Below are 15,224 nucleotides of genomic sequence, written 5' to 3'. Positions count from 1 at the left end.
CCCTCTGGCCATCACCACACTGTTGTCTGTGTCTATGGGTTATGCACATATGTTCTGTGGCTAATCCCTTCACCTTCCTTCATCCAGTTCCCCGATCCCTCTCCCCCCTCCCCACTGACAGCTTTTATCCGTGCCTCTGTTTCTTTTCTATAGCTTTTTTAAAAAACCAGGATTCAGTCAAGTTTCATGCATTGCATTTTGTTATGTCTTTTTAGTTTGTTTGGATTTGAAACAGTTGTCCTATGTTTTTATAAAATATTTTTAGAGTTAAAAATAGACATCTGAGCTTGAAAACTACAAAAAAAAAAAAGAAAAAAGAAAAAAGAAGAAAAAAAAGGAATGCTCCAGGAGTCAGAAACAGAGAAGACTCCCTAAAGGTGACATAGACATGCATGCATGTGTAATAAGGGATCCAAGACTGACACAGGCTCTAGGGGCTGGAGTACCAGTTCCTGCTGAAGCTGGGGAGCCAAGCAAGGCCCTACCTGAGTCAGGAAATCAGCCTAGAACAAGAGACATTTCACACATGACCATGAAAACAAAACTGAGGTACTGTTTCTTACCCATTAGGTAGACAAATACTTTAAAATCTGACTATTGCAAGTGTTGGGAAATGGGGGGACATAGGCATACTCCTACCCTGCTGGTGGGAACATCAACTGCTTCAACCACTTTGGAGAGCAATTTGTCAAAATGCTGTCCAAAAAATAGAATGTGGTGATGTCATTCAATCGAATACTACACCGAAATGGTGCTAGAGCTCCATATAGCAATATGGGTCTCAGAACCAATGCTGACTAAAAATCATACAGTTATGTAAATGGAATGGGCACAAAAATGCCACATACAGTTTATGGATGTACATATGCTTATAAAGCATGAAACTGGATAAGAATACTCTCCAAACTATAGCAGTTGCCTCAGAGGAGAATGGCAATGTAGATGGTGGTTATATGGAAAATTATCTATGTCTCTAATATGTACAATTGGACAAAATATGTACAATTCTGGGTGAGGGGAATGCGGGGTTTTGTTATAGTATTCTTTATACTTCTTCTGTAGCCTTTACATTTCTCACAATTAAAAAAAGAGGAAATGCTATTGAGCCTGCTTCAGAGGAAGGAAGCCAGAAGAGTGGACAGAAAGAACAGTTTCTGCTATTGGTGAAGTGGTATTTAAGGCCTGGAAAAGTCAAAGGCTTTTCATAAGGCAGCAAGCCCAAGGCAGATGCATTTTTCCCTCACCAGGACCCAAGAGCACAAGCTTTTGACTGTCTGTTTAGGAATTCACTAAGGGTAATTCATGGAGTAAAATAAGGGAAGGGGCGGGGGGGGGGAGAGAGAAAGAGAGAGAGGAAGCCACCCAGAGAGGCAGGCTTTATACAACCAAGAAATTCCAGAGCAAGAGGCAGTAGAGTTTAAACTGAGAGGTAATGGCCCCTAGACAGCACCATCTAATTCACTTACAATTGAGGCTGAAAGAAAGACGATTTCCTCTTTCTCTCACGTTTTCTATGGTTACCCTTCTTTCCTCCAGATATCACTGTCTCTGCTATAAGCTTTGCTTTCTCATGGCAGTGTGAGGCTGGACTGTATTATGTACTAGTTTCTAGGAAGATAATTTTGCTTGGGATAATTGCTTCAGGGGCTGAGGTTTGCTCGTGACTAAGAATTTTTTTTCTTTTTCCTCTTTCCCCTCATTGGTAGGTGGATGAGGCCCAAGCAGTGCTTGGCGTGCTCCCCCTTCCTCTCCCTCCAGACATCGCCTCCCCTTTCATTCTGTGTGGTCATCTCCGACACAAGACACAGGACATAAGACACAAGACACAAGGCTGTCCAAGCCTGGATATGGCTTGTGGACTGCAGAAGATTCAGCCTCAGCAGAAAAATGCCAAAAAGCAAGCTGGATGAAAGAAGAAACAAGGGCATGACCAAAAGGCTGCTGCCAAAGCTGCCCTAATGTATATCTGCACTGTCTGTAGGACACGAACGCCAGTCCCTAAGACCTTCTAGCAGCACTTGAGAGAAGTGTCCTGACTCCACTTCCTCCAGAACTGGCTGAGGTTCCTGCATAAACTTGTCTAGGGCTGAGTTCATGACACCTTTGACTGTTCTACTGTCTCAGATCTTAGGTGACAAACGTGCAGTGGCTTTTCTAACAAACTGTTGATCAGCAAACATGAGGGGGCTACAGAAACACCTATTTTTATGCTGTTTCCTTTTGGACTTCATGCAAAAACAATCCTGTGTAAATGTACAGTTGGCTCTGATTCGGAAATCTGAAAATCAGTCCATCCTTGTTATAAAGTTTTCTTTTCAGTTGTAATTATATTGATGTTCATATTGTGTAAAATAACTCATGTAATAAAGTAGTACTTTGATTTTAAAACTTCACAGAACAAAAAAGAAAATTATCTTGTAAATAACTTTATGTTGCCCTGGCCAGTGTGACTCAATTGGAGCATTGTCCCGAACACCAGAAGGTTTCGGGTTCAATCCCCAGTCATGGTGTGTGCGGGAGGCAGCTGATCAATATTTCTCTCTCACATCAATGTTTCCCCCTCTCTCTTTCTCTTCCTCTCTCTGAAATCAATGAAAAGCATGTCCTTGGGTAAAGATTTAAATAATAATAATAATAATAACTTTACATTAATACAGAAGCATTGTAGAAAGTTAAACAGTATAGACAAGCAGAAATATAAATAAATAAACAAGTAAAACTTCTACTACCCAGAAATCAGCACTGTAAGACCCTGGTGCGTAACCTGCAAGATTTCTCTCTTATCTCTCTCTGTCTATACATGATTTTGTTTCATTACCAAAGTGAGATCTTACTACACATACTGTTCTGTAGCCTGCTTTTTTCAGTCACCAACCTCTGTTTTGCTATTTCAGTAAATTCCCAACTCATCTAGCAGTCAGATCACATTCATATTTCCCCAAATGACCTAAAATATGTCCCTTACATTTGCTTCATCCAAAGCAGTACTCAATCCAGACCATGCATTACAACTGGTTCTTATGTCCCTTAAGTCTCTTTTAATCTAGCATAGATACCATTTTTAATGATACTGATTTGCTGAAGATACCAGGCCAATGGTTCTGCAGAATGTCCTAACTGTGTTTGTCTGGTTGCTTCTTTGCATTATTTTCTTCTAAAGTTTTTGTACACGTGGCATTGGTGCCAGGAAAATCTTGTGTCCAATTAACTTTTTGAACTCTTAGAATGTGGGACATATGAGAATCTTGGAATTGGATTAATTCTTTTCTGGAGGTCCTATGTGAACTTCACCTACTTCCGTGGAAGACCATCTAGGTTGCAGTTGCCAAAGGAACCCCCACTCTCTTCACACCTCAGAGTAAGACCCTTCTAGCTGAGAGCAGAAACAGAAATCAGGCAATTCTTGTGAGTTTAAATTTCTTTGGAGTTATGAAATTTATTTGTTTCCCAGGAATTTCACATTGTTCAAATTTGGGGCATTTATACATTACTTGGGACATTTTTGTGCTATCATTTGGGCTGAACACATAACTTCTGGTCAGCCATATTGGACAATGTGGCCAGGCATAATTTAGGATGAGAAACATAACAGTGATAGACTTTATAGCTTATGATGAAGTAAAGAACTTGGAGTTAAATTGATTAATGGTCTGTTCCACTTCAGAGCCTTCTGTAGACAAAGTAGAAGTGCCCAAAGTTGGTCCTAAGAAGAACAGTTGTTGGCATTGGAAGAGTGGTCTCGTGAAGGTGAAAGCTGAACTTCCCTTTTGAACTCTATTCTCCTACCCCTGATGCTGGCAGCCACGCTCCCAAAAGACCATGAGGTTGGCTATTAAACCCAATAGTTTAAAATAAGGAAAATGTTGAGGAGTATTCGAGGGACCATGATCTCCTTTGTTATGAGCTGAATTGTGACCCCTCCCTCCTTCATATGTTGAATCCCTAACCTTCAGTACCTCAGAATGTGACTGTATTTGGAATAGGGCCTTTAAGAGGAGGTTCAATTAAAATGAGGCTGATAGGAAGGGCTCTATTCCAATGTGACTAGTGTCCTTATAAGTAGAGAAAAGTAAGACTAGGCACACAAAGAGACACCAGGGGCTTGTTTGTCCAGAAGGCTGACTCTGTGAAGAGGCAGCAAGAGGCTGTCCATGTGCAAGCCAAGGAGGGAGGCCTCAGGGGAAATCAACCCTGCAAACACTTTGATCTTGGACTTTCAGCCTCCAGAACTGTGAGAAAATAAACTTCTGTTGTTTAAGCCACCTAACCTGGCATTTTGTTATGGCAGCCTGAGAAGACTAATACATCCTTCTTCCTATGTTCCTGCCTGTATATAAAGTAGAAACTTTCCCCCTTTTAGAGTTATAAACATCACCTGAAGAGTTTTAAATGAATACTGATGTTTGGGCCCCATACCCCAAAGATTCTTATCTAATTAGTTTGGGTTGTGGCCTGGGTATCAGGTGATTCTAAACTATAACCAGGATTGAGAACTGCTGAGACAGGAGGTCAACCAAGAGTTTTGTGGCATAGCGGCTGAAGATGATTGAGACTAGGGCTTCACCCACAAAGCAGGAAATTGTAGGAATCCAGCCACCCCACAAAACTTTTAAGGAAAGTTGGTCCTATTACTGGGAATTCGGACCTTATCAACTGTACAGTGTAAACTGATTTCTCAGCATTCAGTGATTCTACTAAGCTTTCATCAAGCACACAGATGTCAGTTTTCAGGGTCTAGGAATAAATAGTACTATATCAAGACAAAAGGGGAACAGATTCTTTCAACCTTCAGCAGGAACCTGAAAGAAAAACCACACCCAGTAACCTCCTTACAAATTTGAATTCCTGACCCTAAAATGGGCAGTCACTCACAAACTTTAGAATTTCATATATGAGGTGGCTAATGAAATGTGAACTGACAGGCACACAGTGCTCTAAGATTAGTTGGAGACACTGTCCTCCACTGTGGTCATGTGCCTGCATCCTGCACCACTACACAGCCAAAATTCACACATGGAAAATAAGTATTACAGCACTCATATTCTTTAAAAATTTTTAAAATTGATTTTTAATTTACATATAATAAAATTTACTAATATCAGTGTATAATTTTATGAGTTTGGACAGAGCCTAGAGTCGTATAACCACCACTACAATTGAGATATAGAATAGTTCCATCACACCCTGAAATCCCCTTACCAGCACATGCATGCTTGGCATGAAGACACTCTTCATCTGTCCCCACAAGCCCCAGCAGCTTAGGGCTCTGTGGACAGTTTTGGCACAACATCCAATACAGCCCACTTTTGACCTTCCTGAATTGGGTACAGCAGATGGAGATAAGAGGAAAAGTTGAGTCCTGACATCAGAGGGGAGATGGCCTCATGATCTTCGCAGACAGACCCACATGACTGAAATTCAAAGTTTCAGCAAGGCATGGCTAGTGCTTTATATTTCAGGCTAGATTCTACACCAGAGCTTAGAGAGAGAACCAATTGCTTACCAGATTTCAAATGTACCGAGATAAACTCTGAAAGCCTTCCTGCCAGCACACAGTGGAACAGCAGACTCAATACCAGGCAGGTATTGCATCATCTCAAAAGAGACACTCTCATAATCAATTAAACTTTTTACATTTGAATATTTGATTCTTGCGAAAACACATTTTAAATCCCAATTTCAAAATCATGTGTTCACAGAGATCAGGTCTAGTATATAAAGGACACCATAAAATTTATTATTTCTAGAAGCATTATAAAGTCTTTTTTCAGGGTAAAATCTCTTTAAAAGGGGCTTTCCAGCATTGCTCAGAACATAAGTGCTCACTGATACTAAACTAGATACTGTGGGACAATGGTGGGTAGCTCTACTGTTCTAATTTTAGTATTCATAACAGAATGGACATTTATAAAGAATCCCCTTCAACTCTCCCTGGAGACAAAGAAAGCCCTTTGGGAATTCTCAGAAGTAGGACAAATTCCTGAAGGAAGTATAGTATAGCTGTGTATCAGTCCAGATCCTTGATTGTGAGCAACAGAATTGAACTCTGGATGATTCAGGCAGAAAAATAACTCATTAAAAGGATATTGGGCAGCTCCCAGAATCAGCAGGCGGGCTGGAGAGGCAGGTTTGCAGGCAGGAACAAAACTCAAACCACGCTGCAGAACTGGTCTGGTGAGGAACCCACTGCAGCACCTCCGAGCACTTCATCTACAGTTTTCACCACTGTTGCCCTGCAGAGACCTGTATCTTGCTGTGAGTGGTAGTGTTGCCTGAGAGTCTGTCTGGGTCCCTGATTCTTTGTCTCTAACTCCTAAGACTAAGTCTAGAACGACTGGTCTAGGTTATGTGCCAACACTCTAGGAGGGAGGCTAAATGTGGCATTCTTAAGTCTGTAGAGGGAGGTGGGCTCTGCCTCCTTCCAAGAATCATGAGATGGGGAAGTCCCTAACCAGAGGAAGTGGGTTCAAATGCACACCCAAAAAGAGTAGCAAAAGACCCAACACAGGCTGACGGTTGGGGGCTACTTGGTATCATGTGGCACCAAGTTAGTCATTGCTACCTCATTTGCGGACAGAGTAGAGGACTCTGAGCGGAAGAAAGTGATCAAAGAAAGAAATAAGGACTCTTTCCCTCAAGGCCTTAATATTTTGCTGCAAGATTTAGGGGAAGGAGAACTGCCTAATGGTTTTGGGTGGGCCTGTATTGGGAGCTTCAGTGCCCTGTACAAGGCAGAGAAAGCAATAGGTGTTGTTCTCAGAAGGTAACTTCCTTGTCTAGACACCCTGGCATGATGACTTGGGTGATCTGGCAGAAAGTGGGTGGTGGCAGTGGGTAGAAGGAAAGAATTAGAGTACTTTTCTCAGCAAGTGATTGCCTTTGATCCCTTGATGGGATGTACCTGACCATACGTGGGGACAATATCAGGCACCACAGTATACTTTCTGATTGCAGCCATCTGAGTCCAAAAAACATGAGTATAACAACTTTAGGGGATTTCTGCTCTAAAATTCTCAGCATATGAACTTTCCCCTAGTTTTACATTTGCTGACAACAGTACTTCAATGAGAAGCTCAGAACTGAGCATTTGTCCCTTTGGAGACCCACGACCAGAGGGGTTTAACTGACTTTTATTAAATATATTTGGGGTGCTCAGGCCTAATCAGAAAAGGCAGTGGAACCAATATGAAGCATTTTGGGCACACTTCAGAAATGCCACCAGGATGAATGAATACCATCAGGGTGAATTAATGCAATAGCTTTTGCCATTGCTTTTTGGTGTTTGGCATATACTTGGCTGCTCACTGAGCTCTGATTTGGAATGAATGAGGGAGGAAAGACTACAGGGAACTTCACTCAGTGTTCATCTACCCTTACTATCTTTAGAGTGGCTGGTAAGCTAACCACTACTGCTTCACACCATGAGAAAAAGAAAAAAGACAGAATAAGAGGCCCGAATGCTGCTGTGAAATTTGAGGTTGTCCTGTGAGCCATCACCAGACCTCTACCTCCTAGCTTGTGGTAAGGAAACTTGAGTCCCTCTACTGTGTACAAAATATAGTCAGAATGTAGGGCAAGTCCAGATAAAGTGATCTACCAAAATAACTTATTGCTCATAAAGGAATTGGTTAGGAAAACTACCCCCACATAACCCAGTGTAGACAGGGAACAATTTCTCCACACCCAGAAGGGAAGGCAAGAACAAATCCTTTGAGGGATTCAGCTTTGTATGAAATGGAGAGAAACAGCACCTAAACCATCAGAGAGTGAGGGATTTGGTGGTGAATTTGAGTGGGAAGATGGAAACAGCCACCTATCAAGCTGCCCACTCACTGACAGCCTTGGGGAATCCTGTGCAGCACCTTTTGAAACAAACTGTTCGAATGTGGGGAATCTGGAGGTAGGTGAGTAAAGAAGACAATGCTACTTGTTTGCCCAAATCCATTTCTCCCCCTTTTTCCTTTCTGGCATGGTCCTGAGGTCATATGCTTAGGGAAGGGGCCCTACCCCAGCCCTTTGTTGGGGTGTCAGTGGAACATTGGATAGTCAATGCCAGTCATTGATGGGCTTATTCTCCTGCCAATAATTGGTTTAGATATGTGTATGTGACCCAGTCCTAGGACCTGAGGGGAAGTCTACTGGGGGACTTTTGGGATAGTTTTCCTCAGTAATAAAAGGAGATGTATAGGAGGAAACTCCCCTCTTCTTAACAGGATGTTGCTGTGTCTTCATGCAATGCTGGAACTGCTACAGTCACCTTGCAACGGGGAAGAAAGATCTGTTGTCAGTAGAGGAAGGCAAAAAAAAAAGAGAAGCCCCTGTGCCTTTGATGATGTCATTCGATTCCTGATTAAATCAACCCTGAAACTACCATGCAGCTATTTTTGAACCAGTTCTAGAAAATGACCCATTCTTTTTCTCTTGGAGAGGGCTGTGGGATAGGGAGTGAATTTTCCTTGTGGAGGAATAATTTTTTTTTTTTACTGTGTAGTACGTTTTGGAAGCTCAAATTGTGACACAAGTTCTTCTTAGGGGTAGGCCAAGATCTTGAAAAAATGAAAACATTTACCTGTCCTTTAAGGTAATAGAGACCAGCCACTGGGTGTAGTTACACAGATGGTCAGTGGCCTGAGATGGGCCAGGTCAATGGATCAGTATTGCTATGAGAAGCACTGATTTGGACCAGAACCCAGAACCATGGCCAGGGGCTAAGTCTCAAGGGTATATGTCCCATGAATGGAAGCATTGCCTTATTTGTTCTTGGAGATCTTGCCACCTAAGCATCTACATGAGAGAATAGTTGTTCTGCTTGTATCCCAGGACCTCACCTTCTCACAGCCCTCCTGTCACAGGAATGTAAAGATAATGTCTGTGTCCTGAGATCTTGTACCACAATCATCTAGCCAATGTCTAAGGACCCTTAGCTATGGCACTTGAAAGGGTGCTTTCAGGTCACTCTGGACATCTCCTGATGTCAGAGAGGAGCTCCTATATCTACACTTTGAGACAAGGACTGGGACATGTTTAATACATCACTTACAAGGGACAGAGGGGGCATAGACACTCTTATGCACCTGACAACTGAAATAATATGCCTTGGTATCAACTTTACTACAAAAAGCAGTGGTATCCAAATCTAGAATTGTAATTGTTGTTGTTGTTTTAAAAATATATCTTTATTGATTTCAGAGAGAAAGGGAGAGAGAGGATAGAAACATCAATAATAAGAGATTCATTGATCGGCTGCAGCCTGCAACCCGGGCATGTGCCCTGACTGGGAATCAAACCCTGATCTCCTGGATCCTAGATCGACACTCAACCGCTGAGCCACGCCAGGCTGGGTAAGAATTATAATTGTTGTATTTAGATTATTATCAAAAGAAAAATACAAAATTAAAATATTTTATGAAGAATTTATGGGCAACTGAGAATACATGTTTGGACCCCTCACAGGTCATGGACCCTAGTCTGAGAAACATCAGTTTATGACAGTCTCAGAAGGGACTGTCAAAATGAAAAGAAATAATATTGAAACCTAAATTAGACTTTTCTTTGTATGACATGAGGGTTGCAATTCAAGACTTAATCCAATGTTTCTTAACTATAGTATACTTAAGAATCCCCTAGATTGTTTGGTAAAATGTAGATTCCTAGCACTGCTCCCAGTAATTCTGATTCAGTAGTTCAGATGTGAGGCCCAGGAGTCTGCATTTTAAACAGGTGATTCTAATTCAAGCAGATTACGGAACATTCTTTCAGAAATACTGAACCTGCCAACAAGAAGTAGGCCACTAAAATGGTATTTTTCCCAATAACCATCTTCTATGGGGCCAAGGGGACAACAAGCCAGAGATATTCTCCCAAGACAGACCCAGAAGTGAGAGCAGATAGATTGGTTGATCAAGAAATACACTCTACTAGCAGGGAAGGGAATCTTTGCTATCCTAGTAGAGTCTGGACTGATAATGACTGCTGTATGCTGTTTTCCTTTTCTCATTTCTAAATACTAGTTTTAATTTCAATTATCTGGTTTTCCTTCCACCATTGGAGATTAGTTAAATGCATCAATTAGGCATAGTTTGCTTAAGTATGACAGCCATATCAGTTAAAAATTTTAGCTAAAAATAATAGAAAATCCATTTAAACTTGTGTAAGCAAAGATTTTTTAAGAGTTTTACTGAGATGCAATTAATATGTAATAAGCTGCACATATTTAGAATGTACATTTGATGTTTCAATGAACCATATACATATATAATCAATGAAACCATCACCACAATCAATGTAATGAATATATCCATCACCACTCAAAATTTCCCTATGACTCTTTGTAATCCCTCTCACCTACCCTTGCCCCCCTGCCCACACCCCCACGAAACCACTGCTCTGCTTTTTATCACTATAGATTAGTTTGTACTTTCTAGACCTTCACATAAATGGAGTCATGCAGTACATAGTCTTCTCTTAAAAATCTGACTTCTTTTACTCAGCACACTTTAAGATTTATCCATGCTGTTGTATCAGTAGTTCACTCATTTTTATTGCTGAGTAGAATTTCATTGTATGGCTATATCACAATTTGTTTATCCATTTACCTGTTGATGTGCCTTTGGATTGTTTCCAGTTTGAGACTATTAAAAATAAAGTGGCTATAACCTTACAGTTATTTTTGGCAACTACATCTCAGTGTTGACCCACATTGAGTTTTCTGTCAATTAACACTCATTTCTCTTTAACATATGAATTCTGTCCCATCCTGTAAAGGAAAAAACCCTTTGAGAAGATACTGAGACAGTGCTTCAGTGTTCTTGTGGCTATCAGTAGATAACTCCTCAAATCTGTTGTTTGTCCTGTGCTCTTAATTTCTGTTAATGGCATCACCATCTATTCAGGCTTAGATTCTAAAAAACAATACTCAGAGTACATAGCATATAGGTGGTTATGTATGTAGGATTCTATATACACACGAATATTCGTGTCTGTTAAATGTCAGAGGATGCTACATACTAGATGCTTCCTTATAAGAGAATACTTTTTATCTGACTAAAAGGAAAAAAAAAAAAAAAATCAGTGTTGAAAGAGATCACAATTCCCAAACCAAAGCAGGGAGCGGGGAAAAAGAAGACTCCAGATAGCTATCAGAATAACACAGAAATTGGGAACAAAGTAAAAAAAACGTGGCTATAGGGGTGACTCCCAGCTCTGGTGGTCTCTCCAGGTAACTCCCTCAGTCCCTCCAACTCCCAGCTAGCTCCTCAGACCATGGCCAACATGGAGCGTACCTCCGTCACCATCAAGGATGGCATGCAGCTCGGTCTGGTGGGCAACATCATCAATCGCTTCGAGCAGAAGGTGTCCCACCTCGTGGCCATGAAGATTCTTCTGGCCTCTGAAGAACTCCTGAAGCAGCACTACAATGACCTGAAAGACAATCCATTCTACTACAGGCTGATGAAGTACGTGAACTCAGGGCCTGTTGTAGTCATGGTCCGGGAGGGGCTGAAGGTGAAGAAGATAAGGAGAATGATGCTTGAGGAGACCAATCCAGCAGGTTGTAAGCCCGGCACTATTCAGAGGAGACTTTTGCATTCAAGTTGATGGGAACATCATATGTAGTGCTGAGAGAGAAATCAGCCTATGGTTTAAGCCCAAAGAATTGATTGACTACAAGTCTTGTCCTTTTGACTGGATCTATGACTAAGAGGTGCACAAAGCATCAGTTACTTTCAGCTCCGCTTGGATGTGTCCCTGGACACAGTGCTCCATTCCATTGACTTGGAAGCAATTAGATCAATCTTTCTTTTCTAAAGCATATTTACCAATAAAGCCTTTGGAAACTGGGGGGGTGGTGGCTATAAACATTCTTGTACAAATCTTTGTGTGAAAATATACTTTCATTTCTCTTGAGTAAATTCCTAGGAGAAGAATGGTTTATAATTGTATGGCAGATAAATATTTAATGTTTTTAAAATTAAATTTATTGGAGTGACATTAGTTAATACAATTATATAGGTTTCAAGTGTACAATTCTATGGTACATCATCTGTATATTGCATTGTGTGCCCACCACCCAAAATCAAATCTTCTGACACCATATATTTGACTCCCTTTGCCTTTTACTACCTCCCTCCACCCCGCTTTCCCTCTGGTAACCACCATACTGTTGTCTGTGTCTATGAGTTTTTGTTTGTTTGTTCATTTTGCTTTCTGTTTCATATCCCACATATGAGTGAAATCACATGGTTCTTGACTTTTTCTGTCTGACTTATTTCACTTAGCATGATATTCTTAAGATCCATCCATGTTGTCACAACGGCAGTATTTCATCTATTCTTATGGCTGAGTAGTATTCCACTGTATAACTGTACCACATTTCTATCTAATCATCTACTGAGGGACACTTTGGTTGTTTCCATGTCTTGGCCACCATGAATAATGCTGCATTGAACATAGGGTTTCATGTATCTTTGAGGACAAGCATTTTCAAATATTTTGGGTAGATATCCAAAGGAGAGGTTGCTGGGTAACTCTAATATGGTAACTCTATTCCTAATTCTTTGAGGAACTTCCATACTGTTTTCCATAGTGGCTGTACCATTTTATATTCCACCAGCAGTGAATGAGAGTTCCAGTTCTTCCACATTCTCCAACAATTGGTTTGATTAGTCTTTCTAATTTTAGCCACTTTAACAAAGGAGTAGTGATAGCTCATTGTGGTTTGAATTTGCATTTCCCTAATGATTAATGATGTTGAGTATCTTCTTATGTGCTCATTGCCACCCATATATCTTCTGTAGTAAGCTGTCTGCTCAAATCTTTTGCCTGTTTTTAATTGTAATTGTGTTTGTTTTTTATTATTGAGTTTTGAGAGCTCTTTATAGATTCTGGACTCAAGTCTTTTATCACATATATGATTTGCAAATATTTGATCCTGTTCTGTGGCTGTGTTTTCATTTTCTTAGCAGTGTCTGCCAATGAGCAGAATGCTTCATTTTGATGATGTAAAAAAACAGAATTTTTGACTCATTGTTTTAGTTAGAATGCTTACCAAAAACTATAACTTGACTGGGGCAGGGGGTGGGTATTGGGTGGAGGGGTTCAATGGTGAAAAAGGGGGACACCTGTAATACTTTCAACAATAAAGATAAATTTTAAAACTATAACTGATAAAACAATGATTAAAGATAATAAAATTTTATTATCTCATATAAAAATTTCTGAGGTAGGATGGTTCCAGTGTTTGTTAATTTAAGTGCTAAACAATGTCATCAAGAAACCAGATTCTTTTCTTTTTTATGCTCTGCCATCCTCAGCCTTCTGGCTTTATCTTCAGGCTAGTCCCCACAGAGTTGCAAGGTGGCCGCTGAAGTTCTGTGTATCATGTTCAGACGTGCAACATCAAAATGAAAAATCTAAACTGTGTTTTCTATGTGTTTCTCAGAGTGAGGAAGCGTTTCTTGGAAGACCCTCAGCAGATCTTTCCCCATAAGACATGACCATCAATGAAATCCCTTAGGCCAAGGGTTGGCATACTGCCACCAGTGGGCTAAATCCAGTTTGTTGCCTGCTTTTGTAGAGCCTGTGAGCTAGCAATGGTTTTTACATTTTTATAGGAATGAAAAATTCAAAAGAAGAATAATATTTTGTGACATGTGAAAATTATACAAAATTCAAATTTCAGTGTCCAAAGAACTTCCCATTTTGACTCACTGAGGTTGGGAGCTAGAAAGCTGTCACTCCTGCCCTAATGAGAAAAAAGCTGGACAGAGTGCAAATTAAGGACTCTTCATGAACCCTTCAGAGAACTGAGGTCACAAGTCAAATGACCTGGAGAGAGTCAGGCACTGCAGGGAGACACAGGACCTGAGCATTTGCTTCCCTGAGGCAGACAACTGCTAGATGCCATATAAGACAGCAAGAACTTTAAACTCGAAACTTTGTTGGATTGCTGGAGGCAATTGCTGAAGTGTGAGTTATCATGAGAGTATGGATTTCCTAGGACTGTAGCGACAGGGAAATTCTTAACTTCTTGCTGCATTTTCCTCCGGGAATCTCTCCACCCCAGGCAGGGGTTCTGGTTGGGGGAGGGGAACAGCAGCCATTGCAAAATTCGAAATCCTTCCAGACTCTTTCCCTTATCTCCTTCATGGAATAAACAGTTTAATCTGCAAAGGGAAGGGATCATATAGAAGGCCCTGATAGGGGCCTCACAACTGAGATTTTTAAGGGTTTGAAATAAATCTCTGTTCCTTTATCAAGCACTAATCTCCTTTTGAGTAGCACATCTTGCTTTGCTCTGATGGAGACTGAATGTCTGACCCTAGGCATACAACACCCTTAGGCATACAACCTTAACTGCTTACCATTAGTTTTTACTTCTGATCTACTAAGCAATGAAATATGGTGTTCCTACAAATATTCCATAATGAAAAAGAAGTAAATAGAAATTGCATTCAAGCAGATCCTGGAGGCACAAGTAAATTGCGTGAACAGGTAGCTCACACTCCGTGGATCCCATACCTATGGGATCGTGAAGAATTACTTATGGCCAAATTATAGAGGAATAAAAAAAAAACTATTTGGTCTAGTTTACCGATTGTTCCATGATGTGTTTGCTATCAGAAGTAGACCACTATAGTGTTATAGTTCTACTCAGGGAAGGCAGTGCTGAAGGGACATCTTATCAGTGGGCAGAAATATAAGCAATAAAAATGGTAGTCCACTTTGTCAGGAAGGAGAGATAGCCAGAAGTTTGGATCTACATTAATCATAGGCAATTTCTAATGGTTTGGTTGGAGGGTTGGGAACTGGGAAAGAACAAGATTGGAGGTATAATGACATAGAAATCTAGGGAAAACACATGCACACAAAACTCTCAAAATGGTCCCAGAGCTTGGGACTGTTTATATAACTTGAGAATACTCACCAAAGGCCCCAACTGTAGAAGAGGCTTTAAATAATTTGGTGGACAAGATGACCCATCTTATAAATATCAGTCAACTTCCCTTCCCAGCCACCCAGGGCTTTCTCGACAGACTCATGAACAAAAGACCAACTTCCCCTCATAAAGCCGAATTGGTCTTTGCTGAGTGGCCATTTTGTTAAACCTGATTGCTTTTCATGAGCTTCCAATGAGGGATTATGGCTCAAGAGGACAATCCAGCTACATAGTGGCACATTGATTATACTATAGCACTTCCCTTGTCACTTATTATCTCTGTAAT

At 40.7% G+C, this 15,224-nt stretch overlaps 2 pseudogenes; both read left to right on the top strand.

Annotated features, from left to right (window-relative positions):
- The first annotated feature begins 1,847 nt into the window (after positions 1–1,847).
- On the top strand, positions 1,848–2,074 carry LOC107538827 (transcriptional regulator ZNF706 pseudogene; annotated as a pseudogene).
- Positions 2,075–11,262: 9,188 nt separating this feature from the next.
- LOC107538832 (nucleoside diphosphate kinase B pseudogene) lies at positions 11,263–11,701 on the top strand (annotated as a pseudogene).
- The last annotated feature ends 3,523 nt before the right edge of the window (positions 11,702–15,224 follow it).

This window comes from Miniopterus natalensis, chromosome X (assembly GCF_054644295.1).
Source record: "Miniopterus natalensis isolate mMinNat1 chromosome X, mMinNat1.hap1, whole genome shotgun sequence".
Lineage (NCBI taxonomy): Eukaryota > Metazoa > Chordata > Mammalia > Chiroptera > Miniopteridae > Miniopterus > Miniopterus natalensis.
Note: the sequence above shows the minus strand (reverse complement) of the source record. Positions and strands in the feature narration are given on the sequence as shown.